The 25706-nt window shown below is 41.6% G+C and overlaps 1 protein-coding gene across 1 annotated transcript in view; it reads right to left on the bottom strand.

Annotated features, from left to right (window-relative positions):
• Positions 1–25706, bottom strand: part of LOC136876978 (homeobox protein OTX2-like) — a 257983-nt gene that overhangs the window by 77224 nt on the left and 155053 nt on the right. The gene's annotated exons all lie outside the window — the stretch shown is intronic.

Below are 25706 nucleotides of genomic sequence, written 5' to 3'. Positions count from 1 at the left end.
TCGACAGTACTTCACATGTTAGTTATTGTTTACTAAAGTATTATTTCTTAAAGAATTTGTGTTTATTGCTTCTCCTTGCACGTTCTAACACCTCTCTGTCTTTCACACTCTTTTATAAATCATTTACATCCCACATAGGAATTTATTTTCACCTGAAATTCAGCTCTTAAAGTGTCTATACGAAGCCTACTCCTAAGGAAAAATGCGGGATGTTTGATCACCGTAATTTTAACGCCCAGAAACTTGGATACGAGTCTATTGGAGGTGATAATGGGTGATTTGCGGAATTCATTTATCTGTTTCTATCATATAATCTGGTGTCTTTAAGTCCGGTGATCTTGAACGCCACAAACTCTTAGAGGTTAATCTGTCCTCAAAGAATCTATTGATCAGAGTCAGAGACTCAGTTGACGTGTGGAAATTCACGCCGTCTTGCTGAAAACAACCCTGAGTTAGCTCAGCGCCGTCTATTCGCTCGATAAAATGGATGAAATTATTCTTGTACAGGTATGTGCTCACTGTATCTGAGAAGAAGGATTGAGCCACTATTCGGTTTGCCGAGACCGCACACCAAACTCCAACCCTGTGTGGGTGCAGGGGTCTTTCATGAATAGTCTAGGTATCGTGTGGTTTCTGTGTGGTCCAAATAAGGATATTTTGAGAATTCGCGTAACCAGTCAACTGGAACCAGGCCTCATCCGTGAACCACCTAATGTTCAAAATTGCAGGTAGCCGTACAGTAAAATCTAAAAACCATGTGGTTCCTGTAACTCTTTACATTGGTCGTTTATTAAAATATGGAATACGAATACTCAGAGACAAACGACGTAACAATTTCTTAGGAGACCGAAGCATGTCTGCCAAACAAGATGTGCGATGCTTGTCAGACTCATTCAACAAAGACCCAGTTGTTCACAACTTTCTCACTATAATCAGTATTGTGCCTTTCTTAGAAGGTTCGCGCACAACGTACTCTCTCCTGAACATCCTTTCCGTGGTATAAAACGAGTTTAAAACATTCGAATCCTTTTTTCGTGCTCCTAAAAACACGATTAGCTCATTTATCATGTACAGTACCGGTCAAATATTTAGGACCACATAAAGAAATCACGAAATGTCATCTAGAACATAAAATTGTGCCACTAGACCTCTGTAATTTTCTTTCTGATATCTCTCATCTAATAGGATATATATGTCGCCTGATTTCAATGAGTTAGTTCAAGTACTGTAGAAGTTATGAATTTTTAACTCTTGGAAGGTCACAACAAAAAATCAAAAATTTAGGTAATATAATGTACTGAATACTCTAATTGGTTGCAAGTATCACCAACAAGATTTTTCTGTAGACTTAGGAATAGGTGGGGGCCATTTCAGTATAAATATAAAAATTCCGAAAATATGCGGCACCGGTTTTTGTTTTTCGTGTTTTATTTTTTTGAACCAGGGCCAAAATTGTTGATTTTTCTTTGCCTTTTTCATGTATGGCCCAAGGTCTGAGTGTGAGCTGTCGGCGTCAAACTTATCTGCCCTGATAGTTTCATTTGCACTCTGTGGATGGCATCCAAGAATACATTTCTGATGTCGATAGTTCACACTGAGACCTATGACAAGGACAAGGAAAAATTGACAATTTTAGCACTAGTTTGAAAAAAAAAACACAAAAATGGGTGCCGCATTTTTTTCTTCGGAATTTTCATATTTATACTTAAATGACCCTTAACTATTGCTAAGTCTCTACAAGAATCTTGGTGGTGATACTTGAAACCAATTAGAGGATACAGTACATAATATTTCCAAAAATGTTGACTTTCTGACGCGACCTTATAACATTTAAAATTGTATAACTTATACAATACTTGGCGTAAATCACTGAAACCAGGCGATGTATATCATATTACATGCAAGAGCTCAGGAAAAAAATACAGAGGTCTAGTAGCAAAATTGTAGGTTCTAGATGGAACTTCATGATTTTTCAATGTGGTCCTAAACTTTTGACCGGTACTGTACATCTGTGATCTACAGCTCTCAAGTACTTTTATTCATTTAAGTAAACATGAAAAAAGTATTTCATCAAAATCAAACCTACGAATTTTCTTAGTTCCACTAATAGACTATATTATGAAACTAATAATACATTATAGTGTTATGAAATATTTAAAATCATACACATTTACTGTTAAAACATCAATAAATAATCAAAACTGCATAGTCTGTAGGCCTATTAGGAATTTAACTATGAATATTCCTTCTCGTCGAAGGGAGGAGTATACACGTTTTCAGAATCTCCTCCATCACTGCAAGACATACTAGGTCTGATGGATTATTTTCAGAAGACGATTCATACATTCTCTTGGTAATTAAACTTATAATTTCTTGTTGCAACATAATAGCATCTTTTGTTTTTAAACTGTAGCAGTCATGATGCTATGTATTTCCCGAAATGGTCGTAACTATCCTCCTCCTTTGCTGCGATATGTGCAGCTGTTGTGGATATGTTTTGCAGTTTATCCAGGGCGTCGAATGAAAGAGTTCATTTTTATAAACCAAGCAGCTTTAGGTGTGTATACTTTATTGGTACACTTTCCTGATCTCTTACTATCAGATATTTTCATTAATTCCTCAAAAGAAAAACTTCTGAAGTTTTTAAATTTCACTATTATTTCCTTTGGTCCAGATCCTGGTATCGGCCTACTTAGGGTATCAGATATTCGTTTAGCCACTGTGCCCGCTCATCACGATCCCGATCCTCATCTAATATTGCACTGTACAGAACAGGCTCCACTTAGTATAGTTCCAAAAATCGTGTAGTGCCATTGTCACTAAATCTTAAAACAAGCTTACTAGACACCTTGGTTCACCAAAGTCAGGTGGCTCACACCTGAAAATCAAACATCTTTGATCCTTTCACGACCGAATCGTGAGCTGCTTGACGTCATCGACAAGCTTACTACACCGAGTTCACACGGGTAGTTGCTTACGAAAGCGTAATCGACTCAAGCGTGTCACGCTCCGTGGGAACGGGGCATAATGGTACTAATCACAGGCAACGTAGACCCATGGTGTTCCTCATATACTACTCATAGGTAACGCAGTTCCATTCTGAACACAGTGGAACCAACATAATCGAGCGCAGCGCTCGGCACTTACTCTCGCTAGACACCAGTCTGTGCAGCCGAGCGCAGCGCTCAGCACCTGCTGTCGCTAGGCACCAGTCTGTGCCGCCGAGCATAGCGCTCAGCACCTGCTCTCGCTAGACACCAGTCTGTGCAGCCGAGCGCAGCGCTCAGCACCTGCTGTCGCTAGGCACCAGTCTGTGCCGCCGAGCATAGCGCTCAGCACCTACTCTCGCTAGCCAGCAGTCTGTGCAGCCGAGCGCAGCGCTCAGCACCTGCTCTCGCTAGGCACCAGTCTGTGCAGCCGAGCGCAGCGCTCTGCACCTGCTCTCGCTAGGCACCAGTCTGTGCCGCCGAGCGCAGCGCTCAGCACCTGCTCTCGCTAGGCACCAGTCTGTGCTGCTGAGCACAGCGCTCGGCACCTGCTCTCGCTAGGCACCAGTCTGTGCTGCTGAGCACAGCGCTCGGCACCTGCTCTCGCTAGGCACCAGTCTGTGCAGCCGAGCGCAGCACTCGGCACCTGCTCTCGCTAGGCACCAGTCTGTGCGGCCGAGCACAGCGCTCGACACCTACTCTCGCTCTTCACCAGTCTGTGCAGCCGAGCGCAGCGCTCAGCACCTGCTCTCGCTAGCCAGCAGTCTATGCAGCCGAGCGCAGCGCTCAGCACCTGCTCTCGCTAGGCACCAGTCTGTGCAGCCGAGCGCAGCGCTCAGCACCTGCTCTCGCTAGGCACCAGTCTGTGCAGCCGAGCGCAGCGCTCGACACCTACTCTCGCTAGGCACCAGTCTGTGCAGCCGAGCGCAGCGCTCAGCACCTGCTCTCGCTAGGCACCAGTCTGTGCTGCTGAGCATAGCGCTCGGCACCTGCTCTCGCTAGGCACCAGTCTGTGCGGCCGAGCGCAGCGCTCAGCACCTGCTCTCGCTAGGCACCCGCCTGTGCAGCCGAGCGCAGCGCTCAGCACCTGCTCTCGCTAGGCACCAGTCTGTGCAGCCGAGCGCAGCACTCGGCACCTGCTCTCGCTAGGCACCAGTCTGTGCAGCCGAGCGCAGCGCTCTGCACCTGCTCTCGCTAGGCACCAGTCTGTGCAGCCGAGCGCAGCGCTCAGCACCTGCTCTCGCTAGCCACCAGTCTGTGCAGCCGAGCGCAGCGCTCAGCACCTGCTCTCGCTAGCCACCAGTCTGTGCAGCCGAGCACAGCGCTCGGCACCTGCTCTCGCTAGCCACCAGTCTGTGCAGCCGAGTGCCCGCTCCCCCGCCTCGGTGGGATGCCTGAGGTAATCACAGGCAACGCCCAGACCCGTGGAAACTTGCGTATTGTTAGCACATGTTGGGCAGTGAATCCCTGATTTTCTTCACAATTAGAAAGGAATCGCATGCTCCTATTTGCTATCAGATGAAAATGGGGTCGTTTTGAAAACGGTTTATATAAATCACCCTGTACTTCAGATGATCATCATCATCACCTAACATAATTTCCAAAGATTCTTCCAGAGTAAAATATATTATTGACTCGTCAACAAATAGTAATGTAATAAACTTTAGCGGTAAACAGCTGTGAAAGCCGCACTAGACGACACTTGTCAGCCGCTAATTGATCCCTGATTACCAGCGATAGATAACATTGCTTGTGCGTACTTCCGACTTCGGATGTCCTGATTGGATTAGGGAGAGGGGGAATATCATTACTGATCTCACTCACCCCGACAGTATCACTGTCCCCACTCGCTGTAAAAGTGGATAGAAGAGGGAGAGCCTTGTTTGTTCCACTATGTTTAATTATTACAGCCAATGGCCCCATACCCGGTCTACAAAGCCAAGAATAACGGCCGAGAGGATTCGTCGTGCTGACCACACGACACCTCGTAATCTGCAGGCCTTCGGGCTGAGCAGCGGTTGCTTGGTAGGCCAAGGCCCTTCAAGGGCTGTAGTGCCATGGGATCGATTAATGACCCCCTAATGAACATTTTTAATGTGGAAGATAATTCGAGTGGAGGATAATTATCTTCTAGTACACTTGTGCTATGTCCCACTCCAATTTACCAAGAACTGATCGAAAACTTATTTTGGAATGTTGTCGTGAAAGTCCGAGATAGCCGGAATGTGCAATTTGTGATTACCAGAGGGAAGGATGGATTTTTTTTTAAATTGCTTTACGTCGCACTGACACAGATAGGTCTTATGGCAACGATGGGACAGGGAAGGGCTAGGAGTGGGAAAGAGGCGGCCGTGGCCTTAATTAAGGTATAGCCCCAGCATTTGCCTGGTGTGAAAATGGGAAACCACGGAAAACCATTTTCAGGGCTGCCGACAGTGGGGTTCGAACCTACTATCTCCCGAATACTGGATAATGGCCGCACTTAAGCGACAGCAGCTATCGAGCTCGGTAGGATGGATTTTACAGGTCAACTGTTCTTCATAAGTTCATATGCCTTAGCTAATACAGTAAACTGATTATTCGTGTGTGGGTTATCCGGTTTGCAGATTATTCGTGGAATCTAAAATATAACATGAAATAAATACATAAATATATATACCGGTATATATTTTGCTATTTGCTTTACGACGCACCGAAACAGATAGGTCTTATGGCGATGATGGGATAGGAAAGGACTAGGAGTGGGAAAGAAGCAGCCATGGCCTTCATTAAAGTACAACCCCAGCATGTGCCTGGTGTGAAAATCGGAAACCACGGAAAACCATTTTTTCAGAGCTGCCGACAGTGGGGTTCGAACCTACTATCTTCCGGAGGCAAGCTCACAGGCACGCGCCCCTAACCGCACGGCCAACTCGCATGGTAAATATAGACAATATATATACGTTCGGGTGCGTTGTATTATAAGATTTCGAATTAGACTATCTGTAAGTTGAGTTGCTAAGAAATTTAGCTTCTATGCCTTCAATAAACCCACGCCGTATAACAATAGAGTACCGATACCGTATCCAGTCTCAACGGGTTAACGTATCTGGAAAATTGAATTCAAGCTGTTTTCTGTTCTTTATCAGTCTGAATGGTCTTCAGATTTATCTTGTCATGGCAGATAGCTTTATTTATTTATTTATTTATTTATTTATTTATTTATTTATTTATTTATTTATTTATTTATTTATTTATTTATTTATTTATTTATTTATTTTTTACAAATTTGCTTTACGTCGCATCGACACAGGTAGGTCTTATAGTTACGATGGGATAGGAAAGGGATAGGAGGGGGAAGGAATCAACCTTTGGCTTGATTAAGGTACAGCCCCAGCATTTGCCTGGTGGGAAAATGGGAAACAATGGAAAACCATATTCAGGGGAGCCGACAATGGGGTTCGAACCCATATCTCACGAGTGCAAGCTGACAGCTACGTAACCCCCAAACCGCACATCCACTAGCTCAATTGAGAAAAAGATAGTTACGCTTTTGAACTTACGCTGTTTTGATTCTGCGCTCCAATTTCGATCCCCTGTTAAACTTCTATTTACATTTATTAGTATCGAGTACCCGCAGTGACTTCCCTCACCATCAGGGAGTTTTGGAAACCTATTTTGAATAAGCGCTACTGTGGGAAATTGCAAAATCAATTTACTGACCGCCAGACATGGGCCATATAGAGGGTTAATATTGTTTGTTTCATGTATTGCAGATTGTATGGTATAATCATGGAGTTTTGGATTTTATATTGATATTCCTCACTCTGTTTTACGGGTCTAGTTAAATTTTCTGATATCAAGTTAAAACATTAAGATTATAGGGCACTTGGATGTGCCTCATTAATTCATATCTATTTTCAGTTTTACAATTTGATTTCGAAAGTATCCGGACACCCCTATGTAATGAGAAATTGAACCCTAGATGTCACGAGAGGCGGACCCGCCAGTATAAAAGGAGGCGGGGAGTATTGTGTTGTCAGTAGAGAAGCAGTAACAGCTTCAATTACTTCGATCGTGGTTTAGTCATTGGATGTCACCTGAGTAACAAATCTATCAGGGATATTTCAGCCCTTCTAAAGATGCCAAAGTCGACTGTTTGTGATGTGATTGTGAAGTGAAAACGTGAAGGAACAATCGTCATTTAATGACGGACAGGGACCGTCAAGCATTGCGGAGGGTGGTTGTGTAAAATCGCTAGAAATCAGAGGAAGGAATCACTCGTGAGTTCCAAAGTGCTACCAGTAGTACAACTAGCACAATGACTGTGCGTCGGGGGTTCACAAGAATGGGATACAATGGTCGAGCTGCTGCTCATAAGCCAAACATTTCTGTAGTCAGTGCTAAGCGACGCTTGAGATGGTGTAAACAGCGACGCCACTGGACGGAGTGTGACTAGAAACGAGCAAATTGGAGTGATGAATCACGCCATGCCGTGTGGAAATCTAATGGAAGGGTTTGGGTTTGGCGAATGCCTGGAGAACGTTACCTGCAATCATATGCAGTGCCAACAGTGAAATACGGAGGAGGTAGTGTTATGGTATGGGGATGTTTTTCGTGGTTAGAGTTTTTTTTTGCTAATTGCTTTACGTCGCTCCGACACAGATAGGTCTTATGGTGACGATGGGACAGGGAAGGGCTAGGAGTAGGAAGGAAGCGGCCGTGGCCTTAATTAAGGTACAGCCCCAGCATTTGCCTGGTGTGAAAATGGGAAACCACGGAAAACCATTTTCAGGGCTGTCGACAGTGGGGTTCGAACCTACTATCTCCCGAATACTGGATACTGGCCGCACTTAAGCGACTGCAGCTATCGAGCTCGGTCGTGGTTAGAGTGTGGTCCCCTAATTGCACTTAAGAAAACTTCTAAATGTGGAAGAAAATGATCACATTTTAAACCATTGTGTACTGCGTACAGTGGAGGACCAGTCCGGAGACGATGGCTCTTTGTATCAGCATGACAATGTATCCTATCATAAAGCTGCATCTGTTAGGAAATGGCTTGTGGACAATAACATTCCTAAAATGGACGGGCCTGCCCAGAGTCCCGACCTGAATCCAATGGAACACCTTTGGGATGAATTAGAACATCGACTTCGCTCCAGACCACAGCGTCCTTCTCTGGCTTCGGCTCTTGAGGAAGAATGGGCTGCCATTGCTCCACAGATATTCAGACACCTAATTGAAAGTGTCCCCAGCAGAGCTAAAGCCGTCATAAAGGCGAAGGGTGGATCCACCCATATTAGTGTCCAATAATAGGGAACGCGATTCCGGTAAGGTCTGAGTGCACTTTTAGATAAGTGTTCGGTTACTTTTAATCAGGTAGTGCTTTACCTCTTTAAAGTCCATCAGATGGCCATGATCATTCACGTGAGAAGTCTGTATGGTCTGACACAGTAGTTAGCTGGTTCTAGTCTCGTTGGTGGAAAAAAAAAAGTCACCATCAGAACGATGGACGACAGGGTAGGAAAGATGATGGTATAGGCGTACTGTTTCTAATCACTAGATTGAGTTCCAAAAGTCTGAATTCAATTACAAACATCTCTGCAGTGTTGAGGGCATATGACGCTGTTCATGGTGATTCGCTCGTCACACGAATACATTAGGGCTTGAGCAGATTCCTTGTCGTAAAGCGACAGGAGTAGACTGCTGAATGTGACGACACCAGGTTTTGCCCTCTACTTCATTATCATTATCATCTCACATCCAAACGTGCAGGTTAGCCATGGGCGTCAAATTGGAAGGCCTGCACCACGGAGCCAAACATGTCCACGGACACTCCCGCCACTAAAAAAGGCCAAATATTAAAAAATAATAATAAACAACCTCTTTAACATCTCGAAAATTACCCACAATTCTTTCAGAGCTTGAAGTCAAAAAATAATTTTGACTTTCGGGAAACTTTGAAACCCACGGCAGTTAATGGTCATCACTTTACGAGAGAAAATAAAAAAGGAAAAGAGAAAAGAAAGTACCAATTTTGGACCCCCTCCCCAAGCATGCCCCCCTCTGGCCGCTTCGCAAATTTTAGATTTGTCTAATGATCTTAAGGGGATCAGGTTCCCTGGTACATGTATTAAGTTTGCGGGATGGCTTGAAATGCTCATTAATTCATGTCTATTTTCCTTTTTATACCTAACTTTATTGACCGCTAAACTTCCACTTCAATTATTAGTAGTTTAGATAATATATCCGAGTATTTTTGTTTCAGCGGCAAGGAAACGCAACAGCTGCTTGAACACACATACATTGTTTGTAACACATTGTTCTACTAGATGACATCTCGCAATGGGCACTTTGTGTCATTAAAAATCCTATCCTATTGGGTGCTAATACGCTAAGCTCATTGCTATTTTAAAAGTATTAAAGTGTATTTTAGGACTAACGCAAGCACATCATGTTAAGTACTGGATGGGTACAGACGGATTGGAAAAGAATCTGGGTTTACTGCATCCATCACACTAAAACCAAGCGCTACATTAACAACTAGCATGAAATTTCCAATCTATTATTTAAGCGTAATGCATGCAAATAAATACAATTCGGGCTTTGCGTAACACTCGAATGCACATCACAGAAATAAAGTAAAACGCTGGAATTACAACAAATCGCGGTGTTTACATATAAATGACACAGATAGGACTCTTTCATGGAAAATGAATAAGCTCTGCTGTGGAAGATTGCAAAATCGATTTACTGGCCGCCAGTCATATAGCGGGTTAATCTTGTTTGCTTTATGTAGATTGCATGCTCATAATCATGTAGAACTTTTAGATTTGATATTGATATTCCTCGCTCTGTCTATGGGCCTAGTATGAAGCATCGGTGTACACCATGAAGCAGGAAATTATACCGCAAAGTGAAACTCATGAATACTTTACAAATAGGGTCTGTGGTAAATAGAATTTGCGTAAAGATGATTTTCATTCGTGCTGGTATAATTGGTACAGAGATATACTGTGAATTATTTTTATATTTTCATTTGAGTTCCAGGCTATTAGCCTCTAGGAATTGGTCAGTGTACAAATTAGCGAGTCAAATTCCTATATTTTATTTTACATTCAAGAAACAGTCATCAAGTAAATGGTCTGGAACTCTACAAATATAGAGAGAGACAAATAGTAGGCTACGTCCAAAAGGTGATGGGTGCGGAGGAATGATATGAATTTATTAAACGTTAACCCTCACATGCATACATTTTTATTTAGGCATTTAAAACTTGTTTTGTTTCCATGGAAGGTTTAAAGCACGGCAAAAATTATTTAAAAGTTCGTCGTCGTAGAAAGGCATTTTTTTTTACTGCTTGTCATATTTATACTACATCATGGATATACATTTGTTTCACAATCAACATTTTATTCATATACTGGGCGAATCACTTGCCCCTATTTCATCAGATTTACGCAACCCGCAGTTTACAATCTAACGTGAAAACATCTCCCCTGTCGTCCAGTACAAGTTTTTGTGTACGCACGCTGAGTGACTCACACGGTTGAGGCGCTGGCCTTCTGAACCCAACTTGACAGCTTCGATCCTGGATCAGTCTGGTGGTATTTGAAGGTGTTCAATGTCGGTAGTTTTACTACCTCAAGCACATTAGTCCTCAGTTAAGTGTCTTTGAGGATGAAATTCTTGTTTATGCGACAGACATTCTTTTATGTTCAGAACTTAGGTTACATAATGCAGAGATGCCTTGAGGAACACATATCTGTGCCAAAATTTCGGAGTTTCGTTTGAGGTGAAACGTCATTCAAATTGAGGAAAGGTGTCTCTGGCAAAAACTGGATTTGACGTATTTCATGTAATGCCAGAAATGATAATAGCTCGAAAAGTACCTTCATATACAGAGACGGTCTATGCCAGGGCACGGCAAATCCCGAGCGCCAGGTCGCCATGGCGCCTGCAGTTCTTTCTTTGGCGCTTCCTCTTTTGATCTGAGTTTAATCTCCTTCTCTATATATATGTAATTCCCGGTTTGGTGCCGCTGAACTATCGCAAAGCGCATGTAATAATACATAACCCCTTGACGGTCCATATGATTTATCGAACTTGGTTGAACAAGAGAATTAAGGTTAGGTGATGGCGGAGATCTTTGTAAGCATGGGAGATTTCTGCTTTGATATTAATGTTATTACAATTTTAAATAATAATCAAGGCCAGTTTATATAAGCAATAGAAGAAAAATTAATTTTAAATACGAATGTTTGGGTGCCGAGTACGACTCTCGTAAAGAAAGTATTACCGACATAGAAATGACTAAAAAATAATTCTCATGTAAATGGTACTAATAATATCCTGCGATGCTTCTTTACTATCAAAATAGAATCTCTTTTGCTATTAAATTGATTATTTTAACAGAGCTGCTGTTGTAAAGTGAAATAGAATGCACTCTCGCTGTATTTATTACCGTAGGTTGATTTTTGAGATAGGTAAGATAAATAATGTTTAAGAAATTAATCCTTTAAAATTTCATACTAATATGCACAAAGGAATTGTACAATTTGGTGTTGTTGACGACAATGTTCACTTTGCTATTTAAAATTTATAAGTTTCTTAGAACAATATTAAAATATACGTATGCAACAAATGGCTAGGTTCGTCAATTTGCATACAGGTGGAATGTCTTATTTAGTTCAGTGTCCTGCTGTCTTAACATTTTGTGGTAATCTGTTGTAGTGTATAAAACCATGAAGTCACAATACCTATTGCTTTTACTACCATGTTTTATTTTTCAGAAGGCTAGACGCCAGTATGTTAACGATGCGAGTACTAGAAACATTATCTGACTCCTAGGTTTGAGTGCTGGCTCATAGATTTAAAAACATTTGTCATGTCCTGGTCTATGCATTAATAGCTGAAGTAGAAGGATGAATGCACAAGACGTGACCGCGGTTGATGACGTAATATTCATGGCTTCAATACAAGATGGCTGCATACCTAAAGGTAAGCTTTTGGCGGCCGGAAGTCAGTTACCGCGTGGCGTTGCTTGACGTGTAGGTATCATGTACAGACGAGCGAGGTGTAATATCATTTGCCTTCGCGATACCAATCAGAAAACACCAGAGAAATTAAAATGTGATTGCAGATGTTTTTAGTTGAAAGTTTTGTAACTAACAATTGACGAATTATAGGAATACTTTTCAAGAACCTCCAAATACAGAGTGTTTCCATGATGATGATAATGCATTCTTTCAGGGACTCTGGAGAAGAGTACATGCATCATTTAGAGATAGAGAACTACGGCCTAGAAACATCACAGTCGCTGCGTATAAACCAAATTTGTTGTGGGACACTTACAACCGTGGGATCTAAAAAGGAAAACTTAATAATCTCTGCGTGGAGATGTAATACCTTTATTTACCTTTAGTACGTGCACACGCTACGAAGACATGTATAACAGCTGTTCAAAACAGCGTCTCCACAGCTTCGACAACGTCGCAGTAAGTTATGTTCTGGCGTATCCGGTCGAACATCTCTGGCGTCATTCCAGCAACGTCACTAGCCGTGAAGATTCTTGCCAGGAACTCTTTTTTTTTTTTTCAGTTCCTACAAGAGTCTCGCAAACAAGACTCTTCCTATAACTTCATAAGAAGAAATCACGTGGGATCAGATCAGGCGGATAAGGTGGCCACTCAACAGGATCTCCGCTTCCTAATTAATTTTCCGGGAACCTCTGATTAAAGAGCAGCAAAAGTAGCGTGTGAAAAGTTGGCGGGAGCCGCATCATGTTGAACTCACATACGTTAACAAACCTGAAACCTACGAAAAATGACGTAGGCCTATGAGATGCGATTGTGACATTACTAGACCGGTGTTCCCTATCTCAAATTGATGAATATGTCTTTCTCCAGCATCCCTGAAAGTCTATATCATCATCATCATCATCATCATCATCAAAACACTCTATATGACTAATAAGTGGACGAAAGCCTACATGAAACGCGTAGAGGAATCTAGATTCAAAAAAGGATCGATTAAGACATTAATACTCCAGTCCTGTTCACGCAACATGGAGTCACGGCTTGCATCGCCGACATGACTGCCGTATGTTTATTTCTCGCCGACGACGTACATCGCGTGGTGCATGAGGTTGCCACACCGTCTACTTAGGAACTAAAACGAGTGCAATGACCTTTTTCTTACCGTGCGGACAGTATGTGCATCCTCGAAGGGGCCATTGTTCTGACAGATTGGCCTGGTGACCTGCGCATTCTATGTGGGCAAGTGGCGAAAATCTGAATTAATTTAGAATGCCGGATAGTAAAACAGCCTACTACATTGTTCTTAGTAGATAGCGGCTCGAAGTCGATGCAGCAATAACTGTCCATTGTTGATTCATTACCTCTGTTATTGTACTGATATGACTGCGTGCGGTGAATGTCTTATTAATGTCACCGGCTTTTTATCAACTTATAAGAACAATTTCAATGATTTAATTCAGTTGTATCTACGTCACGTTTTGCTTTCAAGTAGCAGGGTGTTTGAAAACTGTGGAGGAGGCTATACTTACTTGTGCTCTTTTCCTGCGCGGGTTGGGAACGCAATGTATTTCGTATCATTCATGTGAATGGTGTCATATGCGATTATATATTAGCCAATAGCAATGCTATTAGGTAGTCCAGCAATCCAGCAATGAAGTATGTCATGTACTACACTTCATCTATATATATACGTATATAACTTGTCCTGACTGACTGAATGATTCATCATCACCGAGCCAAAACTACTGGACATGAAGAAATGAAATTTTGGGGATACATTCATATTACAATGTAGGTGCTCACAAAGGGAGGATTTTTGGATATTCCATCGCTAAGGGGATGAAAAGGAGGGAGGGTGTGAATTTTTAAAATGAGTATCTATATCTCGAAAACTGAACAGTTTAAAAAACATGAACAATGGTATTTGGAATCTCCTTTAAAAAGAAACATGTATTTTGTTTTGTTTTTTGAATATCCTGTTAACGGGGGTGAAAAAGGTAAAAAAAGGGTTGAAGACTTTTTATGTGGATACTTATATCTCAAAAACTGACTATGTTACAGTAATAAAAATTGGTATTTGAAATCTCCTTTACAAATAAAGAAACACGTATTTTTTTGTTTTCGGAAAATCTACTTAAGGGATGGTGAACAGGAGTGACAAAGGTGGTGAATTCTTAAAATTAGTATACCTCAAAAACGTAACAAGTTACAGACATGAAAATTGGTATTTGGAATCTCCTGTAATAGTAAAGGAACGCACATAATTTGTTTTTTGAAAATCCACTTAAGGAGAAGTATTAAAGGGAGTAAATTATTAAAATGAACATATATACAGTATATATCAAAAACGTAATGTTACAGATGTGAAAATTGGTATTTTTAATCTCTTTTAAAAAAGCAACACGTATTTATTTGTTTTCGGAAAAAGCACTTCAGTGGGGGGAGGGGTGTAAAAAGGACTGAAAAAGGAGTTGAATTCTTTTTATGTGGATACTTAGGGCCTATATCTAAAAAACTGAAGTTGTTACAGACATGAAAATTGGTATTTGGAATGTCCTTTAAAAATAGAAACATGTATCTTTTTGTTTTCAGAAAATTCACTTAAGGAGTGGGGTGGGTGAAGAGAACTGAACCTAGTTGAATTCTTTTTATGGGGATACTTATACATCAAATACTGAAGATGATACAGAATTGAAAATTGGTATTTGGGATCTCCCTTAAAAAAAGGAAACATGCATTTGTTGTTTTCGGAAAAATCCTCTAAAGGGAGTGAAAAAAGGTGAGAAAGGGGTTGAATAACTTTTTAGGATACTTGTATCTAAAAAACTGAAGATGAAAAGTTGTATTTGGAATCTCCTTTAAAAATAAAGAAACACGTATTTTTGTTTTGTTTTTGGAAAACCTACTTAAGGGAACGGGTGAACAGGACTCACAAAGGGGTGAATTTTTAAAATGAGTATATCTTAAAAACGGAACATGTTACAGACGTAAAAATTGGTATATTTAATCACTTTTAAAAACAAAGTAACACATACTTTTTGTTTTCGGAAAAATCACTTGGAGGGGTGTAAAGAGGACTGAAAGAGGGGTTGAACAATTTTTATTAGGACACTGGTGCCGGTATCTCAAAATCTGAAGATACCACTGACGTGAAAATTGGTATTCGGAATCCCTTGTAAAGAAATAAAGAAATGTGTATTTTTTATTTTTGTGAAATCCACTTAAAGGGAGACTGAAAAGGTGTTGAACTCTTTTAATGTGGATACTTATATCTCAAAAACTGAAGATGTTACAGACATTAACATTTGTATTTGGAATCTTCTTTAAAAAAGAAACACGCATTCTTTTGTTTTCGGAAAATCCAATTAAGGGTGGGTAAATTAATTGAAAAATTAGTTTATTTGTATGGAGATACTCTTGTCACAAAAACGAAGGATGTTACGGGCGTGAAAATAGGTATTTGGAATCTCCTTTAAAAATTAAGAAACACGCATTTTTGTTGGGGGGGGGGGAGGGAGGATATAATCAACTTAAGGGAAGTGTAAAAGGAGTTGAATTCTTTCAATGAGGATACAAATAAGAAGAGGACTAGCAGTAAAACAATACACCGCTAAGGGCATTTTGATTGGGGATGAGGAATGTTGACAAAAAATACGTTTATATGAAACCGTAAATTACGAAGTTAACATGTCAAATGATAACCTAGGAGTTAAGTAAGAGAAGGTTTGAAACAAATTTAACCCCTCACAGAGTTAAATGGGGGTTAAGATCCGAAAACAAACATATTAATTCCTTCCTCCGGAGCGGTTTAACGTACGAAGACAAAATTCCAAATAGCGGTATCCTATGTGTGAAATAAGAAATATTTTTAAACGTTCCACCGCGAAAGTGTCAAATGAGGTTAGCTCCGTAAACTAAATGATTCATCCCTCAAAACCGTTTGGCGTACGAAGTTTTAATTTTACGAGAAGGGTCTTCTTTAATGTCCTAGGTGTTTAATACCGTATACTTCAAAACATTTCTCGACTAACTGGTTTAGACGGTAGTTGACTCTCAAAACCACAATATCCATTCTTCCGAAAGCGTTCCAGTTACGAACATTACTTTTTTCATGAAGGGTGGTCTTCTATATCCTAGATGTTAATAAAGATTTCAAAATATTCACCCCATAAAAAGATTCATTCCTCCATTACTGTTCGACGTACAAAATCAAAATTTCACAGGTTGGTCACTTTTACGTCGTAGATGTTAAATCAGGTTTAAAACATTCAAATTCTTCCGTACGAGTTCAAATGAGTGGTAGATTATAATATAAATAATCATTCCCCCAATAGGTTTGACGTACGAACTGAGGACGTATTTTACAGGCTCAGCTGACAGTGGACTCTCCAAAATGTAAAACTTTGAATAATAACTTTCATTTTAAAGCCGTAGCGAAGCACGGGTATCTTGCTATTTAGATTATAAATGTAAATGTACTTCTGGGTGTGGGCTGGTGGGTCCCTGGTCATGGCAATGAACACATCTACCCTCTAAAAGGAATTCCACGTAAGGTTTGCTGCATCTTTTCTAGTTCATCTCCTCATAAAGCTTCCGTGAACATGTTTGGATTTTTATCATTAAGACAAAAAATATATTTACAGAACGAACGAGTCGGTTACAGCAGCGTCACAAACTTGAGCCTGCAGAAAACGGAAAAACACACCGTATTGTAAATCATACATCAGTTAATTCTCAACCATTCACCATTGTTCAATAACATTTTGTAAATTGCGAAAAATTAAAAATAAAATAAAAATTTGGCAAATTAAAGTGTAAACGAATATATAAAGACGTGTGATTTCGTTTACTAAGTTATTTCTAATTACAGTAAAATACACGAAAGACGTTTCACGTACATAACTCTAAGCGACCACTAAGCCCTTAGCTGAATCCTGGCATTGCTTCCTTTCTCTTGTGCCAGACTCCTCACTTTCATCTATCCTATTTGACATCCCTTGGTCAACTCTTGTTTTTTTCTGACCCCGACGGTATGAGGTGTCCAGACCCTTCGTGTTCCTTATCTTTCTTTAGCCGACATCATTTGTCGTAGTATCGGGCCACTTCAATTTTGTGTCTACAGAACACTATGTCTTCTGGTATGGGCTAGAATACATTTGTTACTTTCACTGACCTGTCTCAGTTTCTACCTTGGCTTTGACAATATGAAAGTGACCGAGGTATGAGCGATGCTAGTAATACCATCCCCTACGCAGCCAGTCCCTGTTATATGAATGGTGTGAAAATATCGCTCACAGGGTCGGTTGGTGCATCCATTTCAGTGGGCTTGCCAGGCTTATTTTCCACCTCCCCTAACTCAACTTCTTCTTATTCTACTCCGATCCAAAAAAAAAAAAATAGAATTTTAACAGTCTAGAGAAGAGGAGGTTTGATCCCTGACACGGGGGAAATTTTTTCCTTCCATGACAGATCCTTTTTCCCCTGCTAGTGTACGTGATGAAGATTTTCCGAATTCATCGGCATATTGCGGAAACAGATGAGCAGAAGGGTGTAGTATTCGCCATGGGACTCTCATGTAGCCTACTCGCTCTCAATAACAAAAACAAAAACAACTTCTGGCACGGCGAGGAAAGCAACGGGAAACTAGCCCACTCCTCATTTCCCTGGTAAGCCTCTTCAGTGACACCTAGACTATCTAGGACGGCTGTTGGCGGAGCTGTGGATGATCAAACCAGCCTTCGGGCTGAATACAAAACATACACATAGAGAATGGTTGCCCAGTTGTACTACCTCTTAAAACAATAATCACCACCATCGTACATAAATCTATCATCTGTACGCGTCTTTTCTCAATGGTATATGAAACGTACGGCCCGGAAGGTTGGTAAGTTATAAATCGATTTCAATTCATCTTATATACCGGGACATATAATGTAAATTTAACGCAGAGAAATTTCATTACCAAAAGGAAGATATTTAAGCTATTTGAAAAAAGACGTCTTTGTCAAAGATAGTCCTTTTACTTCTGTTACACAGGCTTTTAGATAAGAAAGAAAAAAGAGAGTGGAACTGTAAATCGGCAAGTCACAAAATGCGTTAAAGGAATAGAAACATGAAACGATTTCAGTAAGAAGCTTTGATCTTCTTAAACAAGCTCGTCTGTTCAAAGGGTAACATGAATTCTTTGCCTTTGTTCCTTACTTTGATCGTTCTGGAAGTTATTTCAACATCATAATGAATGGGTGCTCACATACACAGCTCTTATTCCAGAATGCAATCACTTGGTTAAGAAAAGAGAAGTTGTTCCTTCATTCAAATGTTATGTTCTGATGCACATATTCATCTGTTCCTATTAGTGGATACTCTATATTGTACAACAAAGTCTTAACTGTTTGAATATTATTATCCACCACGAGCTTAGACGTGATTGAAGACGATTCTGAATTATAATATGTCATATGATCTACGGAGAGGGCTGGTGAAGGTCTCTCGTGTTGACGTCTTATACGCGACCTGCGCGTCTGGCCTCGTAAGGGCGTTCTTCTTTCCCACCGTTGATTCTTGTTTAGACAGGCTGGGAAGTAATTTCCCAGCCCTGGTCAACGATGCCGTCTCCGCCGGCTTAGGCGCGGCTTTCGCCGACCTCTTGAGGGAAGGAGACGTTGTCTTCTTCCCCTGCTGTACCGACGTAGGTTCCTTAGCCGGCACAGACTTGTATGTGTTCGAAGGCTGGGATGAATCCACCTTCGAGTTTTTTCTCTTTGCGACGTTGCTCACAGGAGCAACTGCCGCCTTGGGCGCAGCGATCTTCTGGGAAGGTGTTTCAGTTGTAAATGACGAACCTGGAAAAGACTGTGCTATCATGCTGAAGTCTAATGTCTTGGCCGGGGCATTCCGAGAATTAAACTTACGGTGCGCTTCCTTGTAGGAAGGACCATCCATGGTCTTGATCTCCTGGATCTTCTTCTCACTTTTGTGCACTCTTCCGCACCACGAGCTTCTCTTCCACACGCACAACACATAGATGGATTCGAAAAACGAGATACCATGTGTCCGTATCTCTGGCATTGATAGCATCGCATAGGATACGGGATGTACGGCCTCATATCGACTTTCTCTAGGAACACTGACAATTTAAAGGAGACTATGAACGCATCCGTGGCAACGTCTTCACCGGTGACTTTGCGCGTGATGCGCCGGACGTTTGTCACGCCACGATGCTTCATGTCTTCCATCAATTCATCGTAAGTTTTCAGAACGAGATCATGGTGGAAGATAATTCTACGAACCAGATGCAAGGTTTTGTGCCCTTCCACTTTGACGGGAATTTCGCCAAAGTGGTCGCACTTAAGCAACCGATCTGCTTGGAGCGCAGTGCTTGTCTTAAGTAGCAAACCACCTTTGTGCATTTTCTCAAGGTCCTCAAATTCGCCGTATGCACCGTCAATGTGTCGACTGAAAAGGATCGATTTGACAAGCTCGAAATCTTCTCCATCGGTTCTGGAAGCAACCAGGAACCTAGGGAAGCTGAAACCCAAACTATTACGCTGTGCTTGTTCCCAGGGGTTATCCCACTTAGGGAATCGAATGTTAAAGACTTGGGTAGCGAACTACCCGAGGAACGCGAAAGTGGTTTCGACGTCATGCCCGAAAACATCCTCCCCGAATGCCACCCCATTCCGATCAGGGGCCTCTGTAGCCTAACCAAGCAGCCAAGGCAATACTCACCTGGTCGAAGCAAGTATTGCCCGGGGTCCGATGTTAGACCATGCCTAATACGGTATGACTGAGGCAATGAGCACTAGGACTACCTTCCTCCAATCACCCGCAATAGCATGTACCCCATAGCGTATACAGAGTAATAAATATAGAGAAGAAATAATAAGCAATTTAAAATAAATATGTTCTTCTTGCATTCGGCTGTGCGGGGAGCTGTGTTGTCAGGCGGACACTTATGCATACGTAGTCTACATGGTGCTCTCAGCCGCAGGCTTCCCGGGGTCACGAGCGGGCTTTCGAGCGTAATCGCATACGTAAGAGGCCCGTCTCCGAGCAGCACGCACATCAATAATTTTGAATCGGTCTACAACTAAACTTAAATAATAATAATAATAATAATAATAATAATAATAATAATAATAATAATAATAATAAAAAATAAAAAATAAGAGGGGTCCGATGTCCACATGGCCCTTTTAGTCGCCTTCTACGACAGGCAGGGATTACCTGTGAATGTTTTCAGCCTCTCCCATCCACAGGGGGTTCAACACGTGATACCAAACCGCAATCCACGTCCGCGCCGAGGTCGCCCATTTTAGTCGCCTCTTACGACAGGTAGGGGATACTGGGGGTGTATTCTACATCCGCGTCCCCCACCCGCAGGGGGTGTTACACTTTTAGTTGCCTCTTCGACAGGCAGCGGATACCGTGGATGTATTCTTCGTCTGCGTCCCCCACTCACAGAGGGTAATCTCAGAATACACGAGGCCACCCGCATGGCAAAAGATCAAGAGACCGACCTGGAGAGATACAGAGAGATATACTGTCAACATGTTCTTGTTAGAATGGTGGGACTTTATATACCATTCCAAATACCATTCTTTTTAGAGCACAGTTCAGTACAATGCCACCATATATCACGCTCTGTCAAACTAAATGTCGAATTTTTCGACGCTGGAACTACAGAGGAGTTGGGGCTGTAGAAAATATGCACCCTTGGCGCTTGTTGGGGTAATTCGTTATGTAAGTAGGTCTACCTGAAGATTTTCAGAACGTCAGTATCATTGTTTTTGAATTTTGATTGCTTCTTTTTCTCTCTGTCTCCTCTTCTTTTGTCATCACCATTGTATTGCTTCCTCCACAGTGATCTTCATTGCTTATTCTTCATTGTTTCCGTTTTCTGTATTAAGCTCGTTGTAACATTCCTCTCTCATCCTCCTTTCCTCAAATCACAATATTATCAGCAAATAGCTTTTTGATCATGTTTGTACCCTCGTAACCTGCTTTTAGAACCCTTAAATAATCCATTACAATAATAAATAGTTGAGGTAGCAGTATATTTCCCTGACTGCAAAAATAGTATCCCACATAAAGCATGATAAAAGGGAAGTGCATATTTCGTTCTTGTATTACAAATAAAGTAAATGCCTGATTGTGGATCAGACTTGGAAACATTTCCCATAGCCTTTGGTTCAACAGGTACTCGGTGTATTAACTTCATCATCCATAATGTATCATGATTACTTCATAGTTAATGCAAGTGACGCAAGAATAGAATCTGATGAAGAAATCGAAGTCAGAATAAGTACTGCACGAGTTGTGTTCCAGAGGTTGTGGGGAGCCATATCCTACACTGGCCGTTCTCCTCTACTGATCGTTGAGGGAACATTGAACATTGCATGGTACACCCAAACCATCATTCAACCCGTAATGCTACCAACACGGCGATGGGCTTTCCCAACAGGACAATGCATGTTCATACGTGTCCAGTGCCACCCAACGTGCTATCCAAGCTGTACGTCAACTACTCTGGCCAGCACGATCCCCATATCTATCAAATCAAATCAATCAACATTGATATGCATTTAAGGCATTTGCCTAGGTGGCAGATTTTCTATCTGTTGTTTTCCTAGCCTTTTCTTAAATGATTGCAAAGAAATTGGAAATGTATTGAACATCTCCCTAGGTAAATTATTCCAACCCCTAACTCTCCTATCTATACATGAATATTTTCCCCGATTTGTTATCTTGAATTCAAACTTTATCTTCATATTGCGATCGTTCCTACTTTTAAAAACACCACTCAATCTCATTCGTCTGCTAATGCCATCAGCATTAGTGGCATCAGTTTGGGTTTGCAGATCAACATCCAAACGAGAAAAATTATGCTAAGACCTGGCAAGCTGAACGAATTCAGTGCCTTCAACGAAATGGAAATGGTTTCAGAAATGTTGTACCTGGGTGCCATTATAACAAGCAACACCAACTGTGAAATAGAGATCAGGAGAAGGATTGCCATGGCCAAGAACACCATGTTTCAGTTATCTCATATTTGGAGGGATCGCTCCATTTCTGTAAAGCTAAATATGAGACTAGTACAGACACTGGTATTCTCTATCTTCGTCTATGGTGCTGAAAAGTGGATTTTACCAGCTTCAGATTTGAATAAGATCAACTCATTTGAGATGTGGTGCTGGAGAAGAATGCTTCACATTCCTTGGACAGCGTTTCGAACCAACGAATCCATCCTCAAGGAGCTGAACATCAGTACCAGGTTATCGGGAAAAAGTCAACAGAGGATTCTCCAATTCTTTGGTCATATTATGCGTCGTGGAGAAGGAAGCCTTGAAAAGCACATAATCTTGGGAAACGTGCTTGGAAAGAGGGAGCGTGGGCGAGCACCTATACGCTGGACAGATGGCATAAAACATGCAACAAAGACATCGTTCATACAATCTACGCGTATAGCAGAAGACCGTGGGGGATGGAAACTGGTACAAAGAAATATCTTCAGAGATCACGATCCTCAGGATTGAGGGACCGATATAGAAAGACAGACGGACATGCCATTCCAGGCCATCTCTCCTTTGACACATCACTTAGTCGAGCAGCTCGTCTTCTTTCTCCCAAGTCTTCCCAGCCCAAACTTTGCAACATATTCGTAACACTACTCTTTTGTTGGAAATCATCCAGAACAAATTCTCGAAAAACCTTGTGTGCAACAGCGACTTGCGATTCGAATTGGCGTGTCGTAAAGTGTTAGGCCTATATGCTGCTTTATGGTGTCGAAAGAAAAATACTTACGGTTTCGTCGATGGACCGCCTGAAGGCTTTTGAAGTGTAGATGTATCGCGGAATGTCGAAGGTCCCATGGGTAGACCGTTTTTACTAACGATGAGGTACTCAATCATGCCAGGTTCTCAGCTTCGAAAAGCACAGGAAAGCAGCCTATTTCGGTCACATCTTTCGAAATGACAAATATAAGTTAAGTGTACCTGATTGACCGAGCGAGTGGTTGCGAGGTTTAAGTCACGTATCTGTCAACTTGCATCGGGAGATAGTGTGTTCGAACCCTACTGTCGCCAACCCTGAAGATGGTTTTCAGCGGTTTCCCATTTTCACACTAGACAAATACTGGGCCTGTACCTTAATTACGGCCACGGATGTTTCCTTCACAATCCTAGCCGTTTCTTATCCCATCGTCGCCATAAGACATATCAATGTCTGTGCGACGTAAAGCAAATTGTAAAAATAAGTAGGCCTACCTGGTTGACCGAGTTTTGCTCGGAATCATTGCGAACATTTTTATACGAATACTTCATGAATAGTGATAAACCAACTTATTGGATGAATGGTCAGCGTTGAGGCCTTGGGTTCAGAGGGTCCCGGGTTCGATTCCCAGGCGGGCCGGGGATTTTAATCACCTCGGATTAATTCTTCTTCTCCGGGGACTGGGTGTTTGTGTTTGTCCCAACACTTTCCTCTTCATATTCACCCAACACATTACACTACCATACACCACAGAAACACACACAATAGTGATTTCATCCCTCCATATAGGGTTGCGTCAGGAAGGGCATCCGGCCGTAAAACAGGGCCAAATCCACATGTGCGACACAGTTCGCACCCGCGACCCCACAGGTGTGGGAAAAAGCGGTAGAAAAAATAAGGTGTAGAAGAAGAAGAAGAACAGTGATAAACCACAATTAAAGCAAAATATATTAATTTAAATAAATCACGTTATATTTGTTTCATTTAGGAAACCGCCATCTGTTACAATGAAGCAAGGTTGACAATGAAACGCTGGCGATGGTGGTGATTATTGTTTTAAGAGGACGTACAACTGGGCAACCATCCCCTATTAAAACTAATCATAGGGAAAAAGAGGAAGAGGCCGACACTTAGAAAAATGAAGGTATCGGTCAAAGAAAGACAAGGTTCACAAGGGCTTGAAAATGAAAATATCTACGTCTCGACACCTAATGCCGTAGAAAAAGAATAAGAGTTGACCAAGGGAAGTTGGATAGGATAGATGAAAGTGAGGAGCCTGTCACAAGTAAGTGAAAGCAATGGTCAGGACTCAGCTAAGCGCCCTGTGACCACCACCCTGCGCTTCCAAGTGAAGAGTCCCTGGGGCCCCTTTTAGTCGCCTCTTACGACATGTAGGGGATACTGTGCATGCTATTCTACTGCCCACCGAGCTCGATAGCTGCAGTCGCTTAATTGCGGCCGGTATCCAGTATTCGGGAGATAGTAGGTTCGAATCCCACTGTCGGCAGCCCTGAAGATGGTTTTCCGTGGTTTCCAATTTTCACACCAGGCAAATGGGGCTGTACCTTAATTAAGGCCACGGCCGCTTCCTTCCACCTTCTAGCCCTTTCCTGTCCATCGTCGCCGTAAGACCTATCTGTGTCGGTGCGACGTAAAGCAACTTGCAAAAAAAAAAAAAAAAAAAAAAAAAAATTCTACTGCCCCTACACACAGGGAGATAATGAAACGTTACTATCTAGCATTAACATTCTAATCATTGTTTACATTAGAAAACCGCCATTTATAGCTCGGCACTTAAATTTCCTGAAATCACTGAAGTCGATAAAGCCGTTTTCGAGAAAGCTAAGATTTGTTACAAAATCGCCATGTGTTGTTCGGTAATTAAACTTCTTGAAACGCAACTGTCTAGCTAATTTCCTAACAAAAAAAGATAGATGTCGCTGGCAAGCTGTAAAACACCAGTCGTAAACGCCTGAAAATAAATTTGAGCGAAAATGAGTCCGTAACAGATCGATTTGTAGACTGCAATTTTCATCAAAATCGTTACACCTGTTTCCGAGAAAGCTAGTACATATAGTCCATACAAGAAATCTTCGTTTAATAGTACAGGATACAAGGAAAACATGGACGTAGGCGAGGAAGATTTCACTGACGCGGACCCTACTAGAGTGGTTCGACATCCACTATACATACAGCAGGAAGCACAAAATAGAGATAACCACTCCATGATGGTAGTCAGTCTTATGTGGGCAGAAGGCACGAGAAGAAGAAGAAGAAGAACAAGCTCGATTTGTTCTGGGTGATTTCCGACAAGAGAGTTGCGTTACAAAAATGTTGCAAAGTTTGGGCTGGGAGAAAGAAGAGAAAGAAGACGAGATGCTCGACTAAGTGGTATGTTCCGAGCTGTCAGCGGAGAGATGGCGTGGAATGACATTAGCAGACGAATAAGTTTGAGCGATGTCTTTAAAAGTAGGAAAGATCACAATATAAAGATAAAGTTGGAATTTAAGAGGTCAAATTGGGGCAAATATTCGTTCATGGGAAGGGGAGTTAGGGATTGGAATAAGTTACCAAGAGAGATGTTCAATAAATTTCCAATTTCTTTGAAATCATTTAAGAAAAGGCTAGGAAAACAACAGATAGGGAATCTGCCACCTGGGCGACTGCCCTAAATGCAGATCAGTATTGATTGATTGAAGACTTTACCATTTATAGGTAGCCATTACGACAAAGAGCAGACTAATAGACCGCCTCCCAAGAAGTACCTTAATTAAACTACATCATCAGGGTTACAAAGCATATATTCACAATGTGATAGCCTACAGATGAGTACAGTATTGAACAAAAATGGTTTCTTAGTACCTAACAGAAGCCCTTCGGAGCACATTCAGTTCCACCTTCTCATGTAGGGTCGGCGGAGGGATGAAAATGT

Source organism: Anabrus simplex, chromosome 7 (genome assembly GCF_040414725.1).
Source record: "Anabrus simplex isolate iqAnaSimp1 chromosome 7, ASM4041472v1, whole genome shotgun sequence".
NCBI classification, from domain to species: domain Eukaryota; kingdom Metazoa; phylum Arthropoda; class Insecta; order Orthoptera; family Tettigoniidae; genus Anabrus; species Anabrus simplex.
This window is presented reverse-complemented; position numbering and strand designations above follow the sequence as displayed.